Here is a 13,873-nt window from a genome sequence, read left to right as displayed (position 1 = left end):
CACATAAAGAAATACTTACCTTGGTAAGTAGCAAAGACTTCAGTTGAGACGACAGTAGTAATGGATAGAAGATGAAGCTGGATTTGGGCTATTTAAGTAGAGAGTACTGAATGATGGGAATGTGATGAATTTTAACTCCTCCCTGTGTCTTCAGAGTAAGATCTTTCTGGTGGATATAGACTGAAACTCAAGTCATTGAGCTCAGGGCAGGCTGAGCAGAGGGGAAGCATAATGACTTGGGATGCATGGAAGTCTGAACAAAATCTCAGGGCTCCTCAGTCTTTGCATGATATGGGTTATCATGTGTCGTTAGCTTCACTTAGTGAGTTGATATTCAGGAGGTGATGTGAAACAGTTAATTTGTCATTCTTCTCTTCATTTTTGAGACAACAAAATAAAATAGCATTTGTTTCTGTTGGCCTTCAGCCAAACCCCACTGAACACAGGCAAAGAGAGGTCGCCTTTTGAGTTGCCAGGGCACAGCTACTTCTGGAGACAACAAAAATCAGCTCTGCTCTGCCCAGCACTCTGGTCAGGGAGGATAAGGTATGTCTCTCTTGCCTGGTATGAATTATTTAATACAGTCATTTCTTCTTTATGATCTTAGTAGTGTTGTTTTTGTGGGGCTTTTTTTTTGTTTGTTTTGTTTTGTTTTTTTAAGCTGGGGTTTTGGGAAGCTGAACTAATAATTTGCAATCTAGGAAAGACAACTCTCGAACATTGAAAACTGCCTGAAGTGTATCTTTTTCTAGTACTAACTTCAGACTGCCTACAGCTACTTCCTGCTGCAGATTTTTTACACTTTCCCTATAATTGTGATATGAAATCACTGCAGGGCTCTCTGAAACTAGTGATGGCTGAGAGAGAGGCTATTGGCAATGATTCTTGAGATTGCCTGCTGAAGAGAGAGGGTGGACTGACCTTGGCACTTCTAGACTGACTCCAAAAGTGAATAAAAGGCACAATGTAATATATTCACGTTTGCAAATCTTTTGTTTCCGTGTTTAACCTGAGTGCTTATTCATGTGAGGATCTGGCCTTGAAGATTTGCTGTGTGATTTCAGAGCTATTACACAGTGCTAACTTCTAAATTTAATTTCATATAAAGCAGTCGTTCTGAGTCCTGTAGCTAATTTTGTATTTGAATACTGGTGAGGATGAGCAGTGGGATTGTTTCTTGTTTGTTATAATGACTTGCCATATATTAATTTTCTTGTTGCAAGAGACTGTGTGAATAATATGTACTTTTGATGTTGAAATCTATGCAAACTATTTTGGGATTCTATGAAAAATTCCTTCCTTTCCTCCTTGATAATTATTTAATGTATTGTGTATTAGTCTAGATGTTTGGTAATTGATGACCCAGCAGAGGTCAGCCTTGTGACATTTTTCAAAACACATGCTCAAAGAAAAGATAGACACAAAGCTGTTATTATAAAAGCCTTTTGAATTTTGCTTTATAAAATATATTCCTGCAAATTAGAGTCGCTCTGATATTATTGTGTTGTAGCTAGCTGTGGGGATTAAATACCTCAGTGTAACTTCTCTTTATGTAATAGGAATTTTTGTTGTTTTGTAAAATTGTTACAAATGGTCTCAATTATAACCTTGTTGGTACAGTAAAATACCTGCTTATATATTTGATTAGACAAAAATATTGTATTTCCAGAGTTGATTGTGTAGTTCAGTGAAACTTCAAGAGGGAACACATGAAACTGTCATTTGAATGATACATGCCTCAGATTCACAATGATGTCTTGAAGTAGTGTCTGTGTAACATTAATGACTTGAGAAGGGCAAGACAAAGGGGATAGGGAGGTGGGAAGAACAGGCAAATATTTTGTCAATTCTTTCTAAAGAGTCTTTGAGAATACAAAGTGTTCTCACCTTACCATAAAAGAGCATTTTTTTTCCATTGTCTTGCTTAAAAAAATGAAAGTGGAGGGAAGTCAACGTGGTTCCCTATACCAGATCCAAATAACAAATTATTTGTTCATAATGTAAAATGTTATTCCTGTGATGTATGACAATGCTAGAATGGTCAGTTGTGATTTATTTGATGCTAACATGAGTAGCACTCTAATTGTATGTGAAGCTGATGATTCAGATTACAATCCTGATCAAGAATAGTGGCAGTCCTGTCTTTAATCGTCTGACTACCTGATACTAAGTTCAGTCTCAATTGGCAAACTCAACAGCTGTTGATGTAACTGCGCTGCTCTGCTTGAACAACATCTTCTGCATACTTGAGCTAGCTCTGAAGTAATTTTAGTCAGTTAGACAGTAGAAATGAATAGCAGTAATAGCATTGTCAAGACTGCAGCTGAATCTTCTGCAGCAGAACATACTTAAATGACTTGAGTATGACACTGGGAACTGAGAAAGCATGTTGCATTTTCATTCAGGCAGTCTGTTTTCTGAACTTTTCAAAGATATACTACACCTTTGCTTCATATGCTAAAGTTGTTTTTCAGACATTAATAGCACAATGTAATAAGAACAATATTCTGAGGTTTTGGAGCAGCTGATAAAAACATACTTTGTCTCTCTCAGCAGCAAGGCTATAAGTCAAAATTAGCCACAAGAATAGCCACTGCTTTTTGATGCTTGCTTTTCTTTAAAACCCTCTTTTGTTTTTAAAATTTGCCTTCAGCGTTGCAAGATCATCTTGCAGTAACAGCCACTGTTATTTATCTTTTGTAAAAGATTATTATAAACCACCCCAAAACTGCCAGACGGAGCATCATCTCATAAAAATGTTCTCCAATTAGAGAATGAAAATAAGAACTTTGTTAAATGGAAGCCTTTCCTGAAATTGAAGCTTTTATTAGTGTGCTGTGACCAGAATGCTATAACATGTTCTTTTTGAATATGTTATTAAGATGCTAAATGTTTATTATTTGCTGGAGAATGGGAAAGGTATTAAGATGAAGAACCCAATTTAATGTTAATCAGCAACAGTGTATGTTGTTCTTGCTCCTATTCATCCACTCTCTTTGAAATAAAAATAGTGCTTTGGGCATCCTATGCACTTTTTAGTATGAGCTTCTGTAATTAGGTCATAACCTAATGGATATGCAGAAGAAAAGATATTGTGAATTAATGGTGCATGAGTAACCATGTTTTTATTGTTCTTCCTAGCTTTTGAGTTCTTGACTCTGCTGTCTTTACAGGCTCTCATTCAGAAGCATGTTTTGTACTTTAGTACAGTCGCTTTTGCCTGGCACTTAAATTGTTATATAGAAACCTCAGGTTTATGAGCAGCTCTTCTATGTAACAAGCCTTCCATTAACAAAGAAACAAAATAGGTGCAGAGGCAAGTGGTCTGAATTGAATCAGCTCCAGTCCAGGTGTGCTGAAATTAGTAAACTTCACTGAACTTAGACTGAGAGGAAAATTGCTGGATAATTTCCACTGCTACCCACCACACCTCCTTTTGAGAACACAGTGTAGAAATGCCTGGTCTGATTTTGACAGAGAAGCCTGCTTCCAAAGGTGTCACAGGTATGTAAGCTTCAGCTAGTAACCTCTTCAGACTTTAGACTTCTGCATCCATAAACGTACGTCATCCCTAAAATTACCTCAAAAGTCATTCAGATGAATGGAAATACACAGTGCTGCTTAGGTTCTTCTGGGATGCTTCCTACAAAGCTTGCTCTAAATCTTCAAAAGATCTGAATGCTTTTTCCCAGTATGTGTTACTCCTGAATTAAACAAATCTGGATTAAACAGAAGCAACAGCAGCAGCTTATTTCTATCCTTTCAAACTGAGGATGGTAGGTTATAAGGCTATTAGAAAACAGTAAGTTCTGGTAAAACTTACTTTCTTTTTTCCCATCTAGGGGGGAGGAGAGGCTTATGTAACTAGAGAAAATGCAAGTGATTATGTGATTCTGCACAGAAAAGTTGCACCATGTGCACCTGAGCAAGAACACTGCACATTCAGATGATGTGTAACTAGTGTTCACTTCAAATTTCATGCACGTTGTATTTTTAGTTTTATTTTTTTAAATAAACTAGGAATATGGAGTGGGCTATAGACATAATTTTTGAATTCCTGAAAAAACTGTGTCCCCAGTAAAGTCTTGGTTTAGGCTCATCTGGGAAATGCCTGTTTCTTTAACTCAAGCAAGTCTTGTTGCAAGACAGATTACTAAGAGGGTTTTTTCTTGCAAAGAACCAAGTAGGCTCATCTTTTCCTTTGCTGACTTCCTCTCATAAATTGATTTTCAATAATAATGAGTGTTGTTTTTCTGTAGTGAGGTTCATCTGCCACTCTGTGATGGTGTGTAGATCATCTCAGTATGGAATAGTGATGTTTGTGCTTACTGAGATAGTACTCATTTTCTTACAATTAGGAAAGAATAAAGGAGTCAAGGTTTGTGCTGTGCATCTAGCTAATTTACCTAACTATCCTGCATATTTGGTTGATATTGTGTCTGAATATACTACAAGTATCTGCAAAACAGTAAACAATATAAAATAACTAGTGGCTTATTGTAGACAATCTGTTCCTATCATGTCAGAAAATAGGATTAAAAAAAAAAAAGTATACTATTTCAATACTAAATGTGTAAGTAATGACAAGAATAGACTTGGTTTATTACATGAATAAATTTTTTTATCCATCTAGAAAGTTTAATTTGATCAAGTTCAAATTTATTCCAATTCTATTTTGAAAAACACCGCAACACTGAAATACTGTTGTTTACTAACTTCCATTAAGAATACACGTCTGTTCAGACACTTGAATGCAGGTTGGAATAAAATGTTCTTAGATGTAACATCAGTTTCCTAATATTGGCATAAAATTATTTTATTTTCCCTTACCTTTTAATTCAGTTGGAAGTCAAGCTTGTGCTATGAGGACAAATTCATTACCAAATATTGCAGCCTTCCTTGTACTTTTCACGTGATTTTGCCAACTATTCAGACTTCAGTTATTCAAGAAAACAATCCCCTGAAACTATGAAAATAAAATTTTAATTTAAAAGCTAAATCTCAACTGGATCCTTTTTAAGTCCAATTTTCAAGCGTCTACTTGTCCCCTGCCTTTTCAGGTGAAATGTTTTCAGAAATATCCTGCATTTCTCTGTCCATATAACAAAAGTGTAAATAAACTGTAAAATTAAAAAAATAAATAAATCTGCCAGGTATATATCTCTTGTGTTTATGAAACCAAATGTAGGTAAGACTGAAGATTATTATATGCTAAACTTAGTTTGATGTGATAACATGGATAGTGGTGAAGAAACACAGCTTTCGACGCAACTTGCAAGCCTGCCAGTAGCCATGGGGGGTCTGCCCTACTCAGAAGCCCTTGCTTTTACAATTTTTGCTAGGACTGTTAGTTCTAGCCTAACTCAAAACTATGGCTGTCTCCTCATTGTAAGTATATTAAATACATGTTTGGAAGAAAGCAGATTTTAGAGGCTACTTGACCAGAAATTTTTGGAGAGCACAGTTGTCCAAACAGAGGTTTACACAGTGTCTTGTGTACGACTTTGATGATCTTCCTTGTGTATTTCAATTGCAATTTAAATTGCAAAACTGAACGTTAAACATATATTTAAAGGAAGGAAGTGATTAAAGGAAGTGATAATCCTTCTTGACTTTTGAGATACATGAAGAAATATTCTGTTCTCTTAAAGAGTGTTATGATGAGTGATAACCTTAGAAATATACCTACAGAAAATGAAAGGCTTGAAAAGAGGCTGTATTCTGACATTTTCTGATTCTCAGTATTTATCCATGAAAGAAATACTGTGACATATATGCATAAAGAGATTTTCTTCAAGAAATGGGAAACCCAACTTGAGATAAGAATTACAGTAAGAGGGTACACAGCTATGAAATAATCAAAAGAAGTTAAAAAAAATAAAAATAAATATTTATTTAAAATCTCTAACTATTCAAATAATAGACATTAAGAAGTCAAGGAGGCAGGAGGGACATTGGCCTCAAAAGTTTTTGAATGATAAGCGTAACATGCAGGGGAAAATAATATTTGTAAAAATTTTTTTAGCTTATCTTTCCTAACAAACTGAAGGTGAAAGCAGAAACCAGTATAAATTAGCCTAAGAGGTAATTACATGGTAGGAATGATAATTTTCTTGTCCCACACGGACAAAAAAATGATAAGGATAAAAAAATGAAAACAATACAAATAATGGTTTGTAGAATATGTTAAAATTCCACCCTGAAGTTTTGGCTCCTGGGGTGATTTATTGAAGTGCAAGGGTATCAAGGAGTAGCATGATGCAACATGAGGGCACGCTATATAGTGTTTACATGGGAGAGACAGATGTCTGATGTCACTGATTGCCAAACACAAAAAGCATGTGGACGTCTCTTTTTTGCGTTGTCTCAGATGTGTTACCTAAGAAATTTCTGTCATACTTAATTTTAATTTTTATTTAGAAAGTAAAGAAGAATCCAGCCTGGACAAAGGAATTACCCTAAAGTTTGCGAGTGTGAGGTGTCTTGATAATGATGCTGCAGCATGTCATGGGTGTAGCAGGGAAGAGTGGGCACCACTGTTGGTACAGGTAGGCTATCTCAATGGCTGGATAAAAGTATGCTCAAACAACATTACTGATACCATTCTGAAGGCTTAGCACAGAGTAGAAGCCATTTTGAGATTAACTTTGAACTTTGAAGGCTGAATGCTACCCACATGCTTCAGGCTGAGCAGGAGGACACAAACTGTGAGTAATTCCACTTTATGAAAAGTTTATTTGTATGTTTGTTTTTTAAAAACACTTGTTCTCCAAAGTGTTCAGTTTTGATGTAAAAGGTTTTTCAATATATGTAACTATTTGCTCTGGGAAAAAAACAGCCACTATTAATAGAAAATTCTGCCAAAAATTGTTCAATTCCACTGGACACATTAAGAAAGATGTTGCTAGTGTCTTGATTTTCCCATATCTTTAGTCCTTGTCCTAACATGGTTATTACTTTGCTAGACGTAGTTAATGCAGAGACTCATCTTTTCTCACCGTTTATTCTGATGTTGGTATGCGGACCCCTTGGGCATTTTCTGCTGCCAGAACAAGGAACAGGTTCTGTATATGACCTCAACAAGTCTAGCTCCAAACTTAACTGTTGTGATGCTAGTTCTCCAAGTATGGGCATGATTGCAATTGTCTCCAAGACCTTTAGTGTTATCTTGAAACACTGCACAAGACCATTGCACAAGTTAAATTGTTGAGGTAAAAAAAAAAAAAAAAAAGGTGGGGCAAAAGTCAGGCAAGTGGAGAAAGATAAGCCATGGTATCAGATATTGTTCAGACAAAATAAATGAGTAATGTTATTGGAAGGACATGGAATATTTTCTGGCTGTCAAGATGTCTGTTATAGTCATGTGGGAACAGTCTGGCTGCGTTAGTATTTAACAGGATTACATTCAGCATTGTACATGGACTAATGAACAGCAGAATTTAGAATAATGCACAAGAGGGTAATAAAAAAGATTCTGTAATGACTACCTGAGTCTGACATTCTCCTTACTTAATGAAAATTAAACTAAGAGAAGACACTGAAAATGGAGATGGCTACCTGTGGATAGCTAGGGGTTTACCACAGAGGGGAAAAGCCCAGTGCCTTCTACTTCTTTACATGGATCACTTTGAATACTTGCAGTTGGCTAGTTGTTTTCTGCTGATGACATGTTCCTATCTTTGCCAATAAGAAACATAAAGCAGTAGGAGGGAAAATGTGTCCAACAGATCTCTTTAGAGTAATGTTGAAAGCTAACATGTGCTCAGGAGTCAGGAAAGCATCTCTCAGACACCTTTTTAAAGGACTGTTAATTTGCAATAAATAATACTAAAACCATGTAGTGTTCTGTATTCAGAAAACCTCTTGCAAGTTTACTTGAAAAGAGAAATAGAAAAAGCTAAGCACCTTCAGAAACAAAGCTGAAACTAGGAATGGTTCTGAATAGTCTTTTAGGATGAGAGGAATATCTCTACTGTTGCAATCTTGCTGTAGTCTTGCCAGTATCACAAGCATTTCCCTGTCAAAAGAACACAAGGGAAATAGAAATAATAGGATACAATCAATAATATTTTTAGTCTTGATGGTATTTCCCTCTCTATGTATTTCAGACAATGTTCTTTGTAAGGAAGCTTGCTTCACAGTTTTGTGCTGTAGTTTGAACTGTGGTTAACTGCTGTGGGTTTCAAGAACCCACCAAAGAGACTGACAGAGTTGCGATTTAGGTTCAGCTGGTGACGTAACTGGCCACTTGCTCACTTCCGCCCTGGGTGGGAGGAGAAAATATAAGGAAATAAAAAAAATATAAGGAAAATATAAGGAAAGGTGGACACAAGGACAGGGAGGACTCACTCACCAAACTATGTTTGCAGGCAAAACAGACACTACCAGGCGGGGAGGGGAAATTTGATTTCTTACCAATCAAATCAGAGTAGTGTAGTAAGAAATAAAACTAAATCTAAGACACCTTTCCCTATCTTCTGCCTCCTTCCCAGGTTCAACTTACTTCACTCTTGATTTCTCTAACTCCTCCCCACTGTGACACCAGGAGGCGGGGAATTGGGGTACAGTCAGTCCATCACATGATGTCCCTCCTGCTCCTTCTTCCTCAGGGGAATGACTCCTCACACTTCCGCTGCTCCAGCACGGAGTCCATCCCACAGGAGACAGTACTGCATGAACTTTTCCAATGTGAGTTCCTCCCACAGGCTGCAGTTCTTCACAAACTGCTCTGGCATGAGTACCTTCCATGGGGTACAGTCCCTTAGGAACCTAGTGTTCCAGCATGGTCTTCCCACAGAATCATAGACTTCTTCAAGTGCACCCACCTGCTCCAGCATAGGGTTCTCCTGGGATGCAGTTGCATATCTGCTCCATTGTGGTTCTTCATGGACTGCAGGTCCCTATCTGCTCCACTATGATCCATGGGCTGCAGGGAGACAGGCTACCTCACCACAGTCTTCACCATGGGCTGCAGAGGCCTCTCTGCTCCAGCACACCTCCTGCCACCCCTTCCTCACTCACCTGGGTGTCTGATTAGGTGTTCCTCTTGCATCTCTCTCTGCTGTTGGAGTTTCTATTCCCCTTCTTAAATATTAACTGCAAAGAGACATATGCTATCACGAGTGGGCTCCCGTTTGGTCAGAGGTGGGTCCAACTTGGAACTGCAGAAACTTCCAGCAGCTTCTCACAGCAGCTGCTCCTCTAGCCCCTCCCCTGCTATCAAAGCCCCTCCACACAGACCCAACACAGATGGGTAAGCTTCTGCGTTGCCTCCATGGGCAGAAGTGATCTTCTATTTTGGACTCCATTTTAGGACTCTTCAGACTAGTAGGACTGATATTTCCTCAGATTGCCTCAGAAGTTTAACAGGCACTAATTGTAATCTTGATTTTGTGATTTTTTTTTATTACTATTCTTTTCTTGAGAGGTACCAACTGGTAGGTTAATAATGGAATAATGGGTAGTATGTGGGCATGTGTAGCTGCTATTTCACAGCTGCCTTAAAAAAAGGTATGGAGAACTAATAGACTATCATGTAGATAATCTAAGGTATGTTCCTGGAGCCTCAAATCAGAATATTATATTCTTTGTTCAAAAAGCTCAAAGATTTTGAGACCTATAATTGTAACCGGTGATTACAAATTCTTGCAAAAAACAAAAATCAAACCAGTTTCTAATTTCTTCTTTTTTTTGCAGGCAATATGTGAGGATGATGTTTTATTACAGGTAGGAGTTCAGACTATATGACATAACAGTTATCTTAATTTTTTTTTTTTTTAAATGAAAAAAATGTTGCTAGAACAATCTGTATAAGAATAATAAATTTCTCAGTATTTGTCCGTATACTTTACTGCTTTGGTAATTCTTTAACATATCCTATATTATTCCTAACACTGGTGCAATCTATTAGTACCTGGGGGAAAGGGTTCTTTCTTTTCTTACACACCCTATTGCACCTTGTGTTTCTTGCTCAGACCTGGATGGTGCTTCTCTCAGTGAACATATTTAATTGTCTGTGCTTTGTGAAGATCCTTAAAACGTTCTGATACTGGAGTTCTAGTCAGTTCAATTCTGCTGAAACACTTAATGTTTGGAATGCTGGGTCTTTTGTGTTTTTTATATCTTCTTTCTTTAGGGCAGCTTTGATGCTGCTGTTCTCCTTCTAGAGGGCCACTGTGTCTTTGGGGGCTGGCATTTGGATATAGAACTGAGAAAACCTATATAAAGGGAAACCCATATGGACTTGCAGAACTCGTCCTGGGAAGTCAAGCAGGGTCAGTGTCCCAGTCATGCCCCAACTGGAGATTGAGCAGGCTGATTCCAGCTGCTCCGTGCATGGGAGACACATTGGGCTAGCCCCTGCATCCTGGGAAGGACATGCAGCTGTTGGAGCAAGTACAGAAAGAGACCATGAAGATGATCAGAGGGCTGGAGCAGCTCTCCTATGGACACAGGCTGAGAGAGCTGGGGTAGTTTAGCCTGTAGAAGAGAAGGTTCTGGGAAGAACTTATAGTTGCCTTCCAGAACCTGAAAGGGCTGCAGGAAAGCTGGCAAGGGACTGTTTACAAGGGCATGAAGCGACAAGAAAAGTGGTTATGGTTTTAAACCAGAAGAGGTGGCATTTAGGCTAGATATTAGGAAGAACTACTTCACTGATTGAGTCTTGAGACACTGGTCCAAGTTGCTCAGGGAGGCTGTGGATCCCCATCCCTGGAAGTGTTCAAGGTCAGGCTGGATGGGGCTTTGAGTACTCTGGTCAAGTGGGAGGTGTCCCTGCCTTGCAGCAGGGTTGGAAATAGGTGATCTTTAAGGTCTCTTCCAACCCAAACCACTCAATGATTCTCTGAAAACAATAATATTGCTGTGCTGCATACTGTCCTGACACAGCAGGAAGCTCTTCAGAGGCATTGCCCTAGATGGTAAAGAAGCATATTTTTATTTATTTATTTTTATCCTACACACACGCACAGGGTTATTAATGCTCAAAATGTCTTACATTAATAATCCTTTGGGTTTTCACTGAGACATTGGTTTTCTTTTACTTGGACCAGTTCCCTGTGAATTTCACTGAATTGGCAGCAAGCAGCATGCTGCTATTGCCTTTGCAGGGCTGCCAACCCTCCCGCATGTGCCAAGCCTGCATCATGTCTCTTGAAAAGCACAAGACTGTTTCCAGGTTCTGTTTCCAACTTCATTTCTTTCAGTTAACAGGTAAACTTTGCGGCAGAGCTTTAGACCAGTGAGATCCATACTTCTTCCAGGCTAATATCCAGGTATCAAAGCTTCTATCAGCTATAGATATTCAGCATTTACTTTCGCGTGCCACACCTTGCTCCTTGCCAAAAGGTTTAAGTGTGTGTTCTTTGAGCTGAAGCTTCAAAAAAACTTGTCTCCTGTATTATATAAAAGTTGAGAATTTTCTATACTATGTTTGAATATCATGGCTTCCTACAGGACAAGTCCTTTTAATTTACTGCTGTAGTTTTTAGTTAGTCCTTAACAAAAGAACTGTGTAATATTCAGAGTATTTTAAGAGATGTTTTCATCTTTACCAAGAGAGACATTTTATTAATAGGAACCTCATTGTTTGTGAGGCAAAACATAACAAACTAGAGCAAAACTGAATTCAGACAAATATGGATTAGAAATTAAAAGCCACTTATTTATTATACTAGAAGAAAATGTTAAATATCTAAAATGTGTACAAAGGAGCTGTAGGGGATTTTTAGTCAGAATCTTAAAATCAGTATGGAGTAGTACTTGATAAAATTTTTGTCTGCCTTTTAGTTCTAGTCATCTTACTTTTTTTCAGGTGTGGGCATAGTCAAGCAGTCTCCTTAACTAAAATATGAAAGGTTTTACTTAGGTTAGGTATTGCCTCCTATACTGTACTAAAAATCCTTACTCTAATGAAACCTAAGTCTTTCCCCCTTGTTTTTGCATGGCTGATTAGTAAGATTAAATATCAAATGTCTCTCACACTGGATTTTTCTATTATTCTGCAGCAATGAATATATTGGCAAATATACTCAATATAAGCATTTAAATGCTTGTTTATATGCTTTATAAATTATGTTTATAGAAGTGGTTATTTTTTTAATTTGTAAGTAAATAAAAATAAGTATGTCTTTACAACTCCGGTATTCATCACTCTGATGTTACTGACCTTCGAAGCTCTACCTCCAATCCATGCACATACTGGCTTTGAAAGCAAGACAAGTTTGAGCTGTTAAGTCCTGTTGAGGAAAAGGACAGCAGGTTCCAAAAAGCAGTGCTTTCTCCAGTTCACTCTTAGCCTGGGAGAATGAAGGACTTCTTTGTAATGATGGTTGCTGGCATCAAGGTGGCGTGCCCGAAAAGCAGTAACTGGAAAGCTGTGGTTCAGCTATTGACAAATGATACTTTGTGAAGTTTTGGTGTTTTTTTTTTTTTTGTTTTGTTTTTTTTTTTAATAGTTCCTGAACTCCATCATAAGTACTGTGAAAACAGGAATTATGCAATAATTTGTCTAGTGCCAAACCCACATTTATTAAAAACTACTTGATAGTCAAACAAGCACATTTTAAAGGTCAGTTGGCTAGAATACAGACTGTTTAATGTTGTTGTTGTCAAGCAACTTGAACGTTTTTTTAAAATGAGGAAGAGAATTTGTGTTCCTGCATTGCAACACCTAAAAAAGTTACAGTATTCATCTCATGTAACCACCCAGAGGCATGTGCTCATCTTGCATACTTCCCTCCGCCCCCAAGAAAACAAGTAATGCCAATGAAAAAAGCTAATATTCTGTAGCAGAAATAAAAGTTGCTTCCAAACAGAGTCCCAATTCTGTCCATTATATTGTGATATATCTGTAAAAGTAGTCTCCTCCTTACCTGGATATAGCTTGAAGGGCCATTTTCTTGAATATGAAAAGTGAAAAAGTCATATAAACTTTTACTTTTGACACAGGATAACTTTATTGATATTTATACATCTTTAACTAGTCACTTTCAAGGTGTAATAGCAAATCATGAAACAACTCTTTATCAATTTGTTACGTTTAAGTTTCAGTACGTGTCCATTCATTCGCTCTCTCTCTCTTTTTTTTTTTTTTTATTTTTTTTTAATTTTTTAGGTAGCTATGTTTATTTTTTTTCCAAACACGAAGTCAGCTTATGTCATAATTTCTCTTAGCTTCTTTTTATATGTAGGGTTCTCAGCACCTCTATACACTTCAGTAATCCTTTCCTGTTTCCTATTTTTTTCCTATTTTATCTTCTAGGATACCAAGTGTCCAAAATTGAAATAATAAGAAAATGAAGTGTTACTATAATATTTTCTGTTCTTACTCTGTACTTTTCTAAAAGCAATTTAACCTTCTTTACAATACTTGGCAGCTTACATATTTTGTGCCAGTTATTTCATTAAGTTGTCGCAATGTTACCTTTTTAGGATACACAGATGTGACCATGAGCTGCTTTTGGTTCATGATTGACTGAATTTATACAATGTAGTCAGTACAGTCACATACTGCTCTCCATTGGGATGAGTTGATTGGTTGTTTTTTTTTTTTTTTTCTTGCAGGGCAAATATGCTGGGAAGTCCTTGTGGATGCTTTGCAAGCACTCACCTTTGGTTTGTAATATATTGCATGGACACTGTGGTCCCTGGTGGGCCATAAACCACTTTAAACTCTAATGTGAAATTTATCAAATAACTTGGATACTTTGCACCAAGTCTCACAAAACGTAATCTTGTTTGCAGGATTTCATCAGTTAATGTATCTTTCTTAGAAACATTTTACAGTGAGTTAAATTTCTTTTTTTTTTTGAAAATCTGTATTTCAAAAGTAATCGTATTTGGGTTTTTTAATGTATGGCTTTGTTCCTGTTAG

Source organism: Chaetura pelagica, unplaced genomic scaffold (assembly GCF_000747805.2).
Source record: "Chaetura pelagica isolate M959 unplaced genomic scaffold, ChaPel_1.0 scaffold37, whole genome shotgun sequence".
Taxonomy (NCBI): Eukaryota; Metazoa; Chordata; class Aves; order Apodiformes; family Apodidae; genus Chaetura; species Chaetura pelagica.
This window is presented reverse-complemented; position numbering follows the sequence as displayed.